Raw genomic sequence first — 14,202 nt, 5'->3', positions numbered from 1 at the left:
CTGGAGAACCCTGTCTAACACAATGAGCAATAATGTTGCTCATAGTAACATTATCTGTGATGGCCAAAAGGTGTACAGAACGCACATGTGCATTAACAGATAAATGGATGAACAAAATGTGCTATATTGTATACCTACAATAGTTACTCATTCTTAAAAAGATATACAATTCTGACACATGTTGCAACATGGATAAACCTTAAAAATATTCTGCTAAGCCAGACACAAAAGGGCAAATTTCATGATTCCACTTATGTGGGTGTGATGGTTAATTTTATGTGTCAACTTGACTAGGCCACAGGGTATCCAAATATTTGACTACACATTATTTCCGGGTGTGTCTGTGAGGGCATTTCTGAATGAGGTTAGCATTTGAATCAGTAGAGGGAGTAAAGCAGATTACTCCCTCAATGTGGGGGGCATCATCCAATTCTTCGAAGGCCTGAATAGAACAAAAAGGTGGGGAAGGAAGAATTCTCTCTTCTACATTCAGACTGGGACTTACACTACACCATTGGTTCCTCTCATTCTCAGGCCCCTAGGCTTCAACTGGAGCTACACCTCACTGGCTTTTTTTGGTCTCCAGCTTGCTGACAGCAGATCATATTTCATACATATACATATCTTTTTTTTTTTTTTTTTTTTTAAGATAGAGTTTTGCTCTTGTTGCCCAGGCTGGAGTGCAGGGGCGCGATCTTGGCTCACTGCAACCTCCACGGGTCAAGCGATTCTCCCGCCTCAGCCTCCCGAGTAGCTGGGACTACAGGCACCCAACACCACGCCTGGCTAATTTTTGCATTTTTTTTTAATAGAGACGGGGTTTCACCATGTTGGCCAGGCTGGTCTTGAACTCCTAACCTCAGGTGCTCCAGCAGCCTCCAAAAGTGTTGGGATTACAGGTGTGAGCCACTGGGTCCGGCCTATATATCATCTTTTATTGGTTTTGTTTCTCTGGAGAATCCTAACTATTACAATGAGGACTTTATTATAGTCAAATTCATAGAGAAAGAAAGTTGAATAGTAGTTATTGGGGGCTGGGAGTGGAAAGAAATTGGGAGTTATTGTTTAATGGGTACAGAATTTCAGTTTGGGATATGAAGGAGTTCTGGATAGCGGAGATGGTTGTATAACAATGTGAATGTACTTAATGGCACTGAATTAAAATGGTAAACTTTATGCTATATATATTTTAAACAATAAAAAAATAAGTAACTGCACAAGAAAAAAAGACTTAGGCAAGGCATACCCTTGCCAGCTCCCCAGTCCCTACTACTCCTAATTGTCACAGACACGAGGCTTCTCTCCTTCCTCTGTTTGCCCCCCTAAAAGCCCTTGTTGGCAAATTCTCAAAAGTAAATAACTCACAAGCACAGCTCTGAGGCAAATGTCTAAACTAAAGGGCAGAGACTTTAACTGGTTGTTGAATGTGGTGTCTCCAATACCAGGCACATTTGGTGGCATGAAGTAAATACTGAAAGAGTAACACTAGCAACTGTTACAGACTTTGCTCAGGGTCACCCTTAGTTGGAATCTTATTTTAACCAAGATGTTTCCTTTTTTGCATTGTAACCCACCCTCAATTACAAAGCTTACAATAATTATTAACAATAGCCCCTACCATTTATTAAGTATCTTTTCTGTATTGGTTGTGATATATAGTAACTTTTCATGAGTAATCAAACTCTGCAACATAAATGTTACTCTTTCCATCTGAGAAATGAGGAAACGGAGGCTTAAGAGACATTAAATAACTTTTCTAAGATCATGTATGGTAGGTAAGTTCAGACCCAAATCTGACTCTAGAGAATGCTTTCTTTGCTACATGATAACACTATTCCCTCTTTCCTCTTCCTTTCTCTCCAAATTACTAAAAGAGATGGCTGCTGTGATTAAGGCACAAGTTGGTGCTAGGTGCGAAGACCGCAGTAGTAAATAAGATTCACCACAATTCTGTGCACCTTTCTCAGACCTTCAGATTTTATGGTAATAGGTTTTTTTCCCAGGACTTTTTTTTTTCTTTTTAATTTTTTTTTTTTTAATGAGACGGAGTCTTGCTCTGTCGCCAGGCAGGAATGCAGTGGCGTGATCTTGGCTCACTGCAACCTCCACCTCCTGGGTTCAAGAAATTCTCCTGTCTCAGCCTCCCCAATAGCTGGGACTACAGGTGCCCACCACCACACCTGGCTAATTTTTGTAGAGACGGGGTTTCACCATATTGGTCAGGCTGGTCTCAAACTCCTGACCTCAGGTGATCCACCTGCCTCGGCCTCCCAAAGTGCTGAAATTACAGGCATGAGCCACCACGCCTGGCCTCAGATTGCATTTCTAATGCACAACAGCAAATTTCTGTTTATAGCTTTTCCTTAAAAGCAGATGACATCTCTTCTGCAAGTGGGAATAATAATGTTTAAATCCAACATCTGCCTTTCTGCAAATCCTGTGAGAGCAATAGCAGACTTTTTACAGTAGTGGAACTTAGTCAGTGTCAACTTTTATGAATGTTTATGATATTCTGGTCCATAAAGCAAATTTCAAAAAATTGGTGACATGTATATCCTATTAATTAACCATAATTAATGACAAATGGATAAATGTGTGTGTGTGTGTGTGTGTGTGTGTGTGTTTGAGACAGGGTCTTTCTCTGTCACCCAGGCTGGAGTGCAGTGGCACAATCATAGCTCACTGCAGCCTTGAGCCTTTGGGTTCAAGTGATCCTCCCACCTCAGCCTCCCAAGTAGCTGGGATGACAGGCACATGCCACCATGCCCAGCTAAATTTTTTGTTTTGTATTTTTTGTAGAGATGAGGGTCTTACTATGTTGCCAAGGCTGGTCTTGAACTCCTGGGCTCAAGTGATCCTCTCACCTTGGCATCCCAAAATGCTGGGATTGCAGGCATGAGCCACCATACCCAACTGGATAACTCATTTTAAGAAGAGATGAGATTATGTTGAAAATGAAGCCCACAGCAGCAGGTCATACACATCAATTTTTGGGGAAAAAACTCATCTTGTTTGTGCCTTAACTGAAGAGGACCGACAATTAACAGCACAAACAGTAGCCAACACCATAGACATCTCAATTGGTTCAGTTTACACAATTCTGATGGAAAACTCAAGTTAGAGCAATTAAGTTAGACATAACTTTATGCTTGGAAAGTATGGGGGAAAAAACCCTAACTCATGGGTCAAAGAAAAAATCAAAATAGAAATTATAGGCCGGGCACAGTGGCTCACACCTGTAATCTCAGCACTTTGGGAGGCTGAGGCAGGTGGATCTCCTGAAGTCAGGAGTTTGAGACCAGCCTGGCCAACATGGTGAAACCCTGTCTCTACTAAAAATACAAAAAATTGGCTGGGCGTGGTGGCAGGTGCCTGTAATCCCAGCTATTTGGGAGGCTGAGGCAGGAGAATAGCTTCAACCTGGGAGGCAGAGGTTGCAGTGAGCCAAGATTGTGCCATTGCACTCCAGCCTGGGCAAGAAGAGCAAGACTCGGTCTAAAAAAAAAAAAAAGAAAAAAGAAAAGAAAAGAAAGAAATTATAATAGGCCGGGTGTGGCGGCTCCTGCCTGTAATCCCAGCACTTTGGGAGGCTGAGAAGGGTGGATCACTTGAGGTCAGGAATTCAAGACCAGCCTGACCAACATGCAAAACCCTGTCTCTATTAAAAATACAAAAATTAGTTGGGCATGGTGGCTGATGTCCATAATCCCAGCTACTACAGAGGCTGAGGCAGGAGAATTAATTGAACCCAGGAGGCGGAGGTTGCGGTGAGCCGAGATCACACCACTGCACTCCAGCCTGGGTGACAGAGCAAGAGTCCATCTCCAAAGGAAAAAAAAAAAAAAAAAAAAAGAAATTACAATATACTTAGAATTAAATGATAATGGAAATATATTAAAAGACAAATGCTTGTATTGGAAAAGGTAGTTGAAGATAAGTGAATGAAGTTTCTAACTCAAGATGTGAGGCCAGGTGCAGTGGCTCATGCCTGTAATCCCAGCATTTTAGGAGGCCGAGGCAGACAGATCACCTGAGGTCAGGAGTTTGAGACTGGCCTGGCCAACATGGTGAAACCCTATCTCTACTAAAAATACAAAAATTAACCGGGCATGTTGGCACACACCTGTAGTCACAGCTACTCGGGAGTCTGAGGCAGGAGAATCGTTTGAACCTGGGAGGCAGAGGTTGCAGTGAGCCGAGATCATGCTGCTACACTCCAGCCTGGGTGACAGAGCAAGACTCCATCTCAAAAATAAATAAATAAATAAAAAGAAAAGAAAAGAAAAAGGTGTGAGAAAAACAACAGACAAAAAGTAAGTAAAATAAAAGACAAAATAAAAGATAGAAATTTGTTTGTTTTTTGAGACAGCATCTTGCTCTGTTGCCCAGAGTAAAATGTGGTGGTGTGATCACAGCTCACTGAAGCCTCAACCTCATGGACTCAAGTGATCCTCCTGTCTCAACCTCTCGAGTAGCTGGGACTACAGGCATACACCATCATACCCAGCTAATTTTTGTACTTTTTGTGGAGGGGGTTTCGCCATGAACTCCTGGGCTCAAGCGATTTGCCTGCCTCAACTTCCTGAAGTGCTGGGATTTCAGGCATGAACCACCCCACCTGGCCTGAAAAGGTAGAAATTTGAATAAAATAAGAAAATATTACAACAAAGAGGATCATCCAACAACAACAACAACAACAAAAAAGAAACTTGGTTCTTTGAGTCTAATAAAATTGACAAGCTTCACAACAGATCACAAAAAAGGCATAAATGTTTACTGCCTTTTTAAATTTATTTTTTATTTCTGAGACAGAGGCTTGCTTTGTCACCCAGGCTGGAGTGCAGTGGAGCGATCTCAGCTCACTGCAACTTGTGCCTCCAGGTTCAAATGATTCTCCTGCCTCAGCCTCCTGAGTAGCTGGGATCACAGGCACGTGCCACCGTACCAAGCTAATTTTTGTATTTTTAATGGAGATGAGGTTTCACCATGTTGGCCAGGATGGTCTTCAACTCCTGACCTCAGGTGATCCACCTGCTTTGGCCGCCCAAAGTGCTGGGATTATGGGCCTGGGCCACCGTGCCCGGCCGTTTATTGCCCTTTATTTTTTTATTTTTTATTTATTTTTTGAGGCGGAGTATCGCTCTGTTGCCCAGGCTGGAGTGCAATGGCGCTATCTCAGCTCACTGCAAGCTCCGCCTCCCGGGTTCACTCCATTCTCCTGTCAGCCTCCCGAGTAGCTGGGACTACAGGCGCCCGCCACCACGCCCAGCTAATTTTTTTTTTTTGTATTTTTAGTAGAGGCGGGGTTTCACCGTGTTAGCCAGGATGGTCTCGATCTCCTGACCTCGTGATCCGCCCGCCTCGGCCTCCCAAAGTGCTGGGATTACAGGCGTGAGCCACCGCACCCGGCCCATTTATTGCCCTTTAAAAGAACACTGAAGGTGGGGCGCAGTGGCTCACACCTGTAATCCCACCACTTTGGGAGGCTGAAGCAGGTGGATCACGAGGTCAGGAGTTCAAGACCAGCCTGGCCCAACATGGTGAAACCCCGTCTCTACTAAAAAAAAAAAAAAAAAAAAAATTAGCCGGGGGTGGTGGCAGGCGCCTGTGATCCCAGCTACTCTGGAGGCTGAGACAGGAAATTGCTTGAACCCGGGAGGTGGAGGTTACAGTGAGCCGAGATCATGCCACTGCACTCCAGCCTGGGCAACAGAGCGAGACCCTGTCTCAGAAAAAAAAAAAAAAAAAACCACCACCACACTGAAATGTTTAGTGTACAAATTTATGGACAATAAATCTGAAAACTCTGTTGAAATGGATATTTCCTAGAAAATCATAACTGAAAAGAAGTGGCCTAAAAATAAAAGAATCTTTGCATACACTAGGATGGCTGTAATAAAAAAAATAGAAAATAACAAGTGTTGACAAAGATGTGGAGAAATTGGAACCTTCATACATTGCTAGTGGGAATGTAAAGTGGTACAGCTGTTGTGGAAAACAGTTTGGTGGTTCCTCAAAACGCTACCCACGGACTCACCATATGACTTAGCAATTCCACTCCTAGGTATATACCCCAAAGAACTGAAAGTCAGGAACTCAAACACATACTTATACACCAATGTTTATTGCAGCATTATTCACAAAAGCCAAAAGGCATAAACAATTGAAATGTCCATCAACTGATGAACGGATAAACATGCAATGAAGTATTATTCAACCTTAAAAAAAGAGTAAAATTTTGATACCTGCTACAACATGGGTGAACCTTGAAATATTATGCTATAATATTATATGTTAAATGTTATGCTATAATAAGCCAGACACAAGATGACAAATATTGTACGATTCCACTTATATAAAATATCTAGAATGGCAAATTTATAAAGACAGAAAGTAGATTAGAGGTTCCCAGGGGCTGGGGTGGTGTGGGGAGAGGAATGGTGAGTTATTGCTTAATGGTCGTATAATTTCTGTTTGGGGTAATGAAAAATTTTAGAAATACGTAGCAGTAACGGTTGTGACACCGAAAGGAGGTGCTGGGAAGGGAAGAGCATGGTCCCTATAAATGATAAGGAAAGGAGGGAAGGAAGTGCTGGGAAGGGAAGAGCATGGTCCCTATAAATGATAAGGAAAGGGGGGAAGGAAGTGCTGGGAAGGGAAGAGCATGGTCCCTATAAATGACATAAAAAGGAGGGAAGGAAGTGCTGGGAAGGGAAGAGCATGGTCCCTATAAATGATAAGGAAAGGAGGGAAGGAAGTGCTGGGAAGGGAAGAGCATGGTCCCTATAAATGACATAAAAAGGAGGGAAGGAAGTGCTGGGAAGGGAAGAGCATGGTCCCTATAAATGATAAGGAAAGGAGGGAAGGAAGTGCTGGGAAGGGAAGAGCATGGTCCCTATAAATGGTAAGGAAAGGAGGGAAGGAAGTGCTGGGAAGGGAAGAGCATGGTCCCTATAAATGACATAAAAAGGAGGGAAGGAAGTGCTGGGAAGGGAAGAGCATGGTCCCTATAAATGGTAAGGAAAGGAGGGAAGGAAGTGCTGGGAAGGGAAGAGCATGGTCCCTATAAATGACATAAAAAGGAGGGAAGGAAGTGCTGGGAAGGGAAGAGCGTGGTTCCTATAAATGATAAGGAAAGGAGGGAAGGAAGTGCTGGGAAGGGAAGAGCATGGTCCCTATAAATGATATGGAAAGGTGGGAAGGAAGTGCTGGGAAGGGAAGAAGAGCATGGTCCCTATAAATGACATGGAAAGGTGGGAAGGAAGTGCTGGGTAGAGGACGACGTGAGAACGTGGTCCTTGGCTACAGTTCCACCCCCACAGACCTAGGTGAGGACAGGCATTTTTGTTTTCCTGTCCAAATGTTGCGTTTCCCAAGACCACCCGGCCTGCCCCGCCCCCATCCTGTGCCTATAAAAACCCCCAAGACCTTAGCAGGCAGACACACAGGTAGCCGGACATGGAGAGGAGCACATCAGTGGAGGAACACACAGGCGGCTGGACGTCCAGAGGAGCACATCAGCAGGCACTGGCACGCCAGCAGGCCGCTGACCAGCAGAACGACGCGGAGTTTGGCTGGGACTGTGGAAGGGGGTCCCGGGCTGCTGAGTGGCCCCACTCCAGGGGAAAACCTTCCTACTCCATTCTCTTCTGGCTTCCAACATCTGCTAAGAGCTACCTCTACTCAATAAAACCTTGCACCCATTCTCTAAGCCCAGGTGTGATCCAATTCTTCTGGTACACCAAGGCAAGAACCCGGGATATAGAAAGCCCTCTGTCCTATGACAAGGTTGAGAGCCCACTCGAGCTGGTTAACTAACACAAGTCGCCTATAGACAGCCAAACTAAAAGAGCACCTTGTAACACACGCCCACTGGGGCTTCAGGAGCTGTAAACATCCACCCCTACATGCTGCCGTGGGCTTGGAGGCCCACAGCCTCTGCCTGTCTGTATGCCCCCCTAGAGGTTTGAGCAGCCTGGCACTGAAGAAGCGAGCCACACCGCCCTCGCACGCCACCCTCCCCTCGCACGCTACACCCCCGTCGCACGCCACACCCCCGTCGCACGCCACACCCCCCTCGCACGCCACACCCCCCTCGCACGCCACACCCCCCTCGCACGCCACACCCCCCTCGCACGCCCTGAGAGGGGGAAAAGGAACTTTACCCGTTTCAGTTGCACAACATTGTGAAAATAATGCCACTGAATTGTACACTTAAAAATGTTTAAAGTGACAAGTTTTATGTTACATATATTTTATCACAATAAAAGGGGTTAAACATACAGTTACCATATGACCCAGTAATTTCGTTTCTAGGTATATGAGGGGACTTTAAAAACTTATTGGAAAATGGAATCAAAATATTAAAATAAAAAATATAAACCTCATTTCTCAGCATAAGCTCTATCAAGGGCAAGACATTTTTGTAAAGCTATGATATGCATTTAATTTACCTTTAAAGGGCAGAGGGTCCTGGGAATTAAACCACGTCAATGCAGTCTTTTTTGCATTATTAACTGAAGAAAAATGGGTGCCTTTTAAAGATTTTTTTTTTTTTTTTTTTTTTTTTTTTTTGAGACGGAGTCTCTCTGTCGCCCAGGCTGGAGTGCAGTGGCACAATCTCGGCTCACTGCAAGCTCCGCCTTCCGGGTTCACGCCATTCTCCTGCCTCAGCCTCCCGAGTAGCTGGGACTACAGGCGCCCGCTACCACGCCCGGCTAATTTTTTGTATTTTTAGTAGAGACGGGGTTTCACCGTGCTAGCCAGGATGGTCTCGATCTCCTGACCTCGTGATCCACCGGCCTCCAGCTTTTTTTTTTTTTTTTCTTTTGGAGTCTCGCTTTGTCGCCCAGGCTTGAGTGCAGTGGCGCAATCTCGGCTCACTGCAACCTCTGCTTCTCGGGTTCAAGCAATTCTCGTGCCTCAGCCTCCTGAGTAGCTGAGATTACAGGCGCCCGCCACCACACCGGGCTAATTTTTGTATTTTTAGTAGAGACGGGGTTTCACTGTGTTCGCCAGGATGGTCTTGATCTCCTGACCTCGTGATCCGCCCGCCTCGACCTCCCAAAGTGCTGGGATTACAGGCATGAGCCACCGCGCCCGGCCCCTTTAAATATTTTTTTAAGATTACAAAACAATAAGAAGTCAGGAGCGTTGTCGTGAAGTGGGGAAGTACTCTTTGGTGAAGCTTTCCCTGGCCTTTTTGTTTGTTTGTTTGTTTTTGAGACAGAGTCTCACTCTGTTGCCCAGGCTGGAGTGCAGTGGCACAATCTCGGCTCACTGAAACCTCCTCCTCCCAGGTTCAAGTGATTGGGAGGCCAAGGCGGGCAGATCACTAGGTCAGGAGTTCGAGACCAGACTGACCAACATGGTGAAACCCCGTCTCTACTAAAAATACAAAAATTAGTCGCTTATGGTGGCGCAGCCACTCAGGAGGCTGAGGCAGAATTGCTTGAACCTGGGAAGCAGAGTTGAAGTGAGCCGAGATTGTACCACTGCACTCCAGCCTAGGCGACAAGAGCAAGACTCCACCTCAAAAAAAAAAAAAAAAAAAATAAATAAATAAATAAATAAATAAATAAATAAATAAAAGTTCTGCTTTATAAAGCTGAGGTGGTGAGTTTAAAAAATTATTTTATTATTATTATTATTTTTTGAGACGATGTTTCGCTCTTGTTGCCCAGGCTAGAGTGCAGTGGCTCGATCTTGGCTCACTGCAACTTCCACCTCCTGAGTTCAAGCAATTCTTCTGCCTCAGCCTCCTGAGTAGCTGGGACTACAGGCACGCACCACTAGGCTAATTTTTGTATTTTTAGTAGAGACAGGGTTTCACCATAATGGCCAGACTGGTCTCGAATCCCTGACCTTGTGATCCATCCACCTTGGCCTCCCAAAGTGCTGGGATTACAGGCATGGGCCACCGCACCTGGCCTATCTGGGTGCAATACTTTTAGCACCCATTCAGTGGAAAGTTTGCTGAACTTTTTCAGTCAGAATTGTGTAAGCTGAACCAATTAGATGTCTATGATGTTGGCTGTTGTTTGGGCTGTTAATCGCCAGTTCTCTTCAGTTGGGACACAAAGTGAATTTTTTCCTCAAAAATTGATATAGATGATCTGCTGCTGCAGGCCTCACCTTCAACATTGTCTTACCCTTTCTTAAAATAAGTTATCCATTTGTAAACTGCTGATTTATTTGAGGCATTGTTCTCATAAACTTTTCATAAAGCATCAGTGATTTCACCTTCGTCCACTGAAGCTTCATCATAAATCTGATGTTTGTCTGGGTGTGGTGGCTCACACCTGTAATTCCAGCACTTTGGGTGGCCGAGGCAGGCAGATCACCTGAGGTCAGGCGTTCGAGACCAGCCTGGCCAACCTGGTGAAACCCCGTCTCTACTAAAAATACAAAAAGTTGGCTGGGCGTGGTGGCAGGTGCCTGTCATCCCAGCTACTTGGGAGGCTGAGGCAGGAGAATCTCTTCAACCTGGGAGGCAAAGGTTGCAGTGAGCCGTGATTGCGCCACTGCCCTCAAGCCTGGATGACAGAGCAAGACACTGCCTCAAAAAAAAAAAAAAATGTTGATGTTTGTTCTTGCTTCAATTTTAGCAGAATTCATATTGCTCTGATAGGGGCACTTTTCAAACTGATGTCTTTTTTTTCCCTTAGTGCCTCAAAGTAGATCCTGTGGCAGTAGAGGGGATGGAGTAGTGTGAAGTTATTTGCAACTATGTACAAGTTTTCCCTTCTGTTCTGGTGCCTGGGAAGATAAGCACAGTGCAAAATAAGATTTTTTTTGAGACGGAGTTTCCTAAGATAAGCACAGTGCAAAAATAGTTTGTCACGCTAGGATTTTGTGGCAAATGAGAGTGAGTGGCCTCCCAAGGTCCCTAGCTGAAGAGTTGAGACACACTATGGGCCTTTATAAGGCGTTCAACCCACTCTTCATTGCAATCCATCCTGACCTTGCCTGGTCATTTCAACACTGAATGACTTTAGACATTTGAGTTCAGGTCAAATCTTTTAAGGCATTCAATTTATTATCTGCATTGTGGAAGATCCTGCAACATGGATTTACTGGATACAGATTTAGTAGCAAGATCTGATACAGTCTGGAAAACTTAAGAATTGAGGTCAGGCGTGGTAGCTCACGCCTATAATCCCAGCACTTTGGAAGGTGGAGGTGGGAGGATGGCTTGAGGCCAGGAGTTCAAGTTTAAGAACCAGGACACACCTTGGACCTCCATTTTGTAAGGGGTTCCATCCACATCTTCACAGCAAACCATCTGCACCCGTCACTCTCCACAGACCTATTCCACCTGCTCAGGGAAAGGAAACAACACACCTTGGACCTTGATTTCTAAGAAGCTGAAATTACTTATCTCTATCATAACTATCCTGGAATCTGAAATCACGTCCAACAGCACAGATTTACTCCAGATACTAGATGCAGTCTGGGTCTCAGAGATGGGAACACAGTTTGAGATTTGATTTTACAAGGAGTTGGATCTACCTGTCTCTGTTGGAACTAGCCTGCAATCAAATCCAATAGCGTGGATTTACTTCAGACATTGGATGCAACATTGAAGATTTAAGGATTAGGGACACATTTGGGACTCAATTTTGAAGGGAGTTTCTCCAAGTTTTCATAGCAGCCGTTCTTGAATAACACTCAACAAAGCTGATTTACTCAAGACATTGGATACGGCCGGGCATGGTGGCTCACGCTTGTAATCCCAGCACTTTGGGAGGCTGAGGCGGGCGGATCACTTGAGAATAGGAGTTCAAGACCAGCCTGGTCAACATGGCGAAACCCTGTCTTGTCTAAAAACACAAAAAAATTAGCCGGGTGTGGTGGCGGGTGCCTGTAATCCCAGCTACTCGGGAGGCTGAGGCAGGAAAATCACTTGAACCCAGGAGGCAGAGGCTGCAGTGAGCCAAGATCAAACCATTGCAATCCAGCCTGGGCAACAAGAGTGAAACTCCATCTCAAAAAAAAAAAAATGACATTGGATACAATATTGAATTATTGTTGGGGACACATTGGGGGCTTGATTTTGAAAGGAGTTGGGCTGTCAGTTTTCTTAGCTGCCATCACTGAATAATGCCCAAGAGCACGGGTACACTTGAAACACTGGACGTATTGAAGACATAGTGTTGGGGCCATACTTTGGAATTAAATTTTTGAGGACTTGGTTCTTCTACTCCTCTTTATAAAAATGATCCTGGATTCATGCCGTAAACCACTCCAGACATTTGGTGTCTTCTAGAAGATTTAAGAGCTGAGAACATTTTGGCCAGGCGCAGTGGCTCACACCTGTAATCCTAGCACTTTGGGAGGCTGAGGCGGGCAGATCACTTGAGGTCAGGAGTTCGAGATCAGCCTGGCAACGTGGTGAAACCCCGTCTCTACTAAAAATACACGTGCCTGTAATCCCAGCTACTCGGGAGGCTGTGGCAGGTGAATCCCTTGAACCTGGGAGGTGGAGGTTGCAGTAAGTCAAGATCATGCCACTGCATGACTCTGTCTTAAAAAAAAAAATCTGAGAACATTTCTAGGGCCGGAATTTTGCGATTTTGCCACCAGGAGTTGGAATTTTTCATGGATTCACCCAACAGGATTTGCTCAACACATTCTACAAAGTCAGCAAGGCTGGGTCAAGAAAACTCCAAAAGGTCTGAGAGAGGCTGCCTGGCACCATCTTGTCACCCTTGCATCCCCTTCCTTTGGGAAATGCAAGCTGGAAACTTGGGGCCATTGGAGCTGCAATGGTTTGGTGCTTCTTGCACAACTCTTGCTAGTTTCATTTTAGTTACTTTATATCTTTGGTTATGATAAATGGAATATTTTCATTGTATTCTAGTTTCTGGACTGTAGAAATGTAATTGATTTTTGTCTCTGATCCAACAACTTATCATTAATTCTAATAATTCATTTGTATATTATTTGAGGTTTTCTATGTGGACAGTTTCATCACCTGAGAACAATGACAGTTTGGTTTAATCCTTGCTGCTCCTTACATCCCTTTACTTCCTTTGCTTTTTAAATTTTATTATTTAGAGACGGGGTTTTGATCTGTCACCCAGGCTGGAGTCTAGTGGTGTGATCCATCTCAGCTCACTGCAGCCTCGACCTCCCAGGCTCAAGCAATCCTCCCACCTAAGCCTTCCAAATAGCTGAGACTACAGGTGTGCACCACCACGCCTGGTTACTTTTTGTATTTTCTGTAGAGATGGGGTCTTGCTATGTTGCCCAGGCTGGTCTGGAACTCCTGGACTCAAGAAATCCACCCGCCTCTCCTTCCCAAAGTGTTAGGATTACAGGCGTGAGCCACTGTACCTGGCCTTCATTACTTCTTTCCAGCCTTCTTTTTAACATAAACATTTAACGCTGTATTTTCCTGAAGTACTTTTATTTTTAAAGCTCCATCTTATAAGGTTCAATATATAGTGTTACTATCATTCCAAGTATTTTCTTTTCTTTTTTTTTAGAAGTGTGCATGAAGTTGCTTTAAGACTGTGAAGAACCATATAAGCAATATTATCATCATCAGCTTGCTCTCTAACTCTGGGCAGAAAGTGATCTAATTAAAATTGGCTGTGCTAATCTACTTACACTAGTGTAAGTGTTACTTTTTTCTTCCACAACCAGGTTTCATTTGCCTCACCAGAACTACATATTTGGAATTCTTTATATCTCATGGCACAATCCATAAATTTATGAATCAGTAACATAATGAGTTAGTGTATTTTAACTTTTACACACACAGTTTTTTCTTCTCCAAGTTTTTGTTATTGTTCTTTAATTATATTGTAGACACACTAAATAGCTTATATGATGCTGCTTCTTTGGTATTTGAGATTTGCAAATGTTCCATATGTGCTTGAGAAAAACACATATTCCTTAAATGTTGGATAAAGATTTCTAAATATATCTACTTGGCTGGGTGTGGTGGCTCACACCTGTAATCCCAGCACTCTGGAAGGCTGTGAGGTAGGTGGATCACTTGAGCCCAGGAGTTCGAGACTAGCCTGGGCAACATGGTGAAACCCCGTCTCTACAAAAAAAAAAAAAAAAAAAATTAGCTGGGCATCGTGGTGTGCCTATAGTCCCAGCTACTTGGGAGGCTGAGGAGGAAGGATCACTTGAACCTGGGAGGTGAAGGTTGCAGTGAGCCGAGATCACACCACTGTACTCCAGCCT

The sequence above is a fragment of the Pan paniscus genome, chromosome 1 (assembly GCF_029289425.2).
Source record: "Pan paniscus chromosome 1, NHGRI_mPanPan1-v2.0_pri, whole genome shotgun sequence".
NCBI classification, from domain to species: domain Eukaryota; kingdom Metazoa; phylum Chordata; class Mammalia; order Primates; family Hominidae; genus Pan; species Pan paniscus.
The sequence above is the reverse complement of the archived record's forward strand: the minus strand, read 5'-3'. Positions refer to the sequence as shown.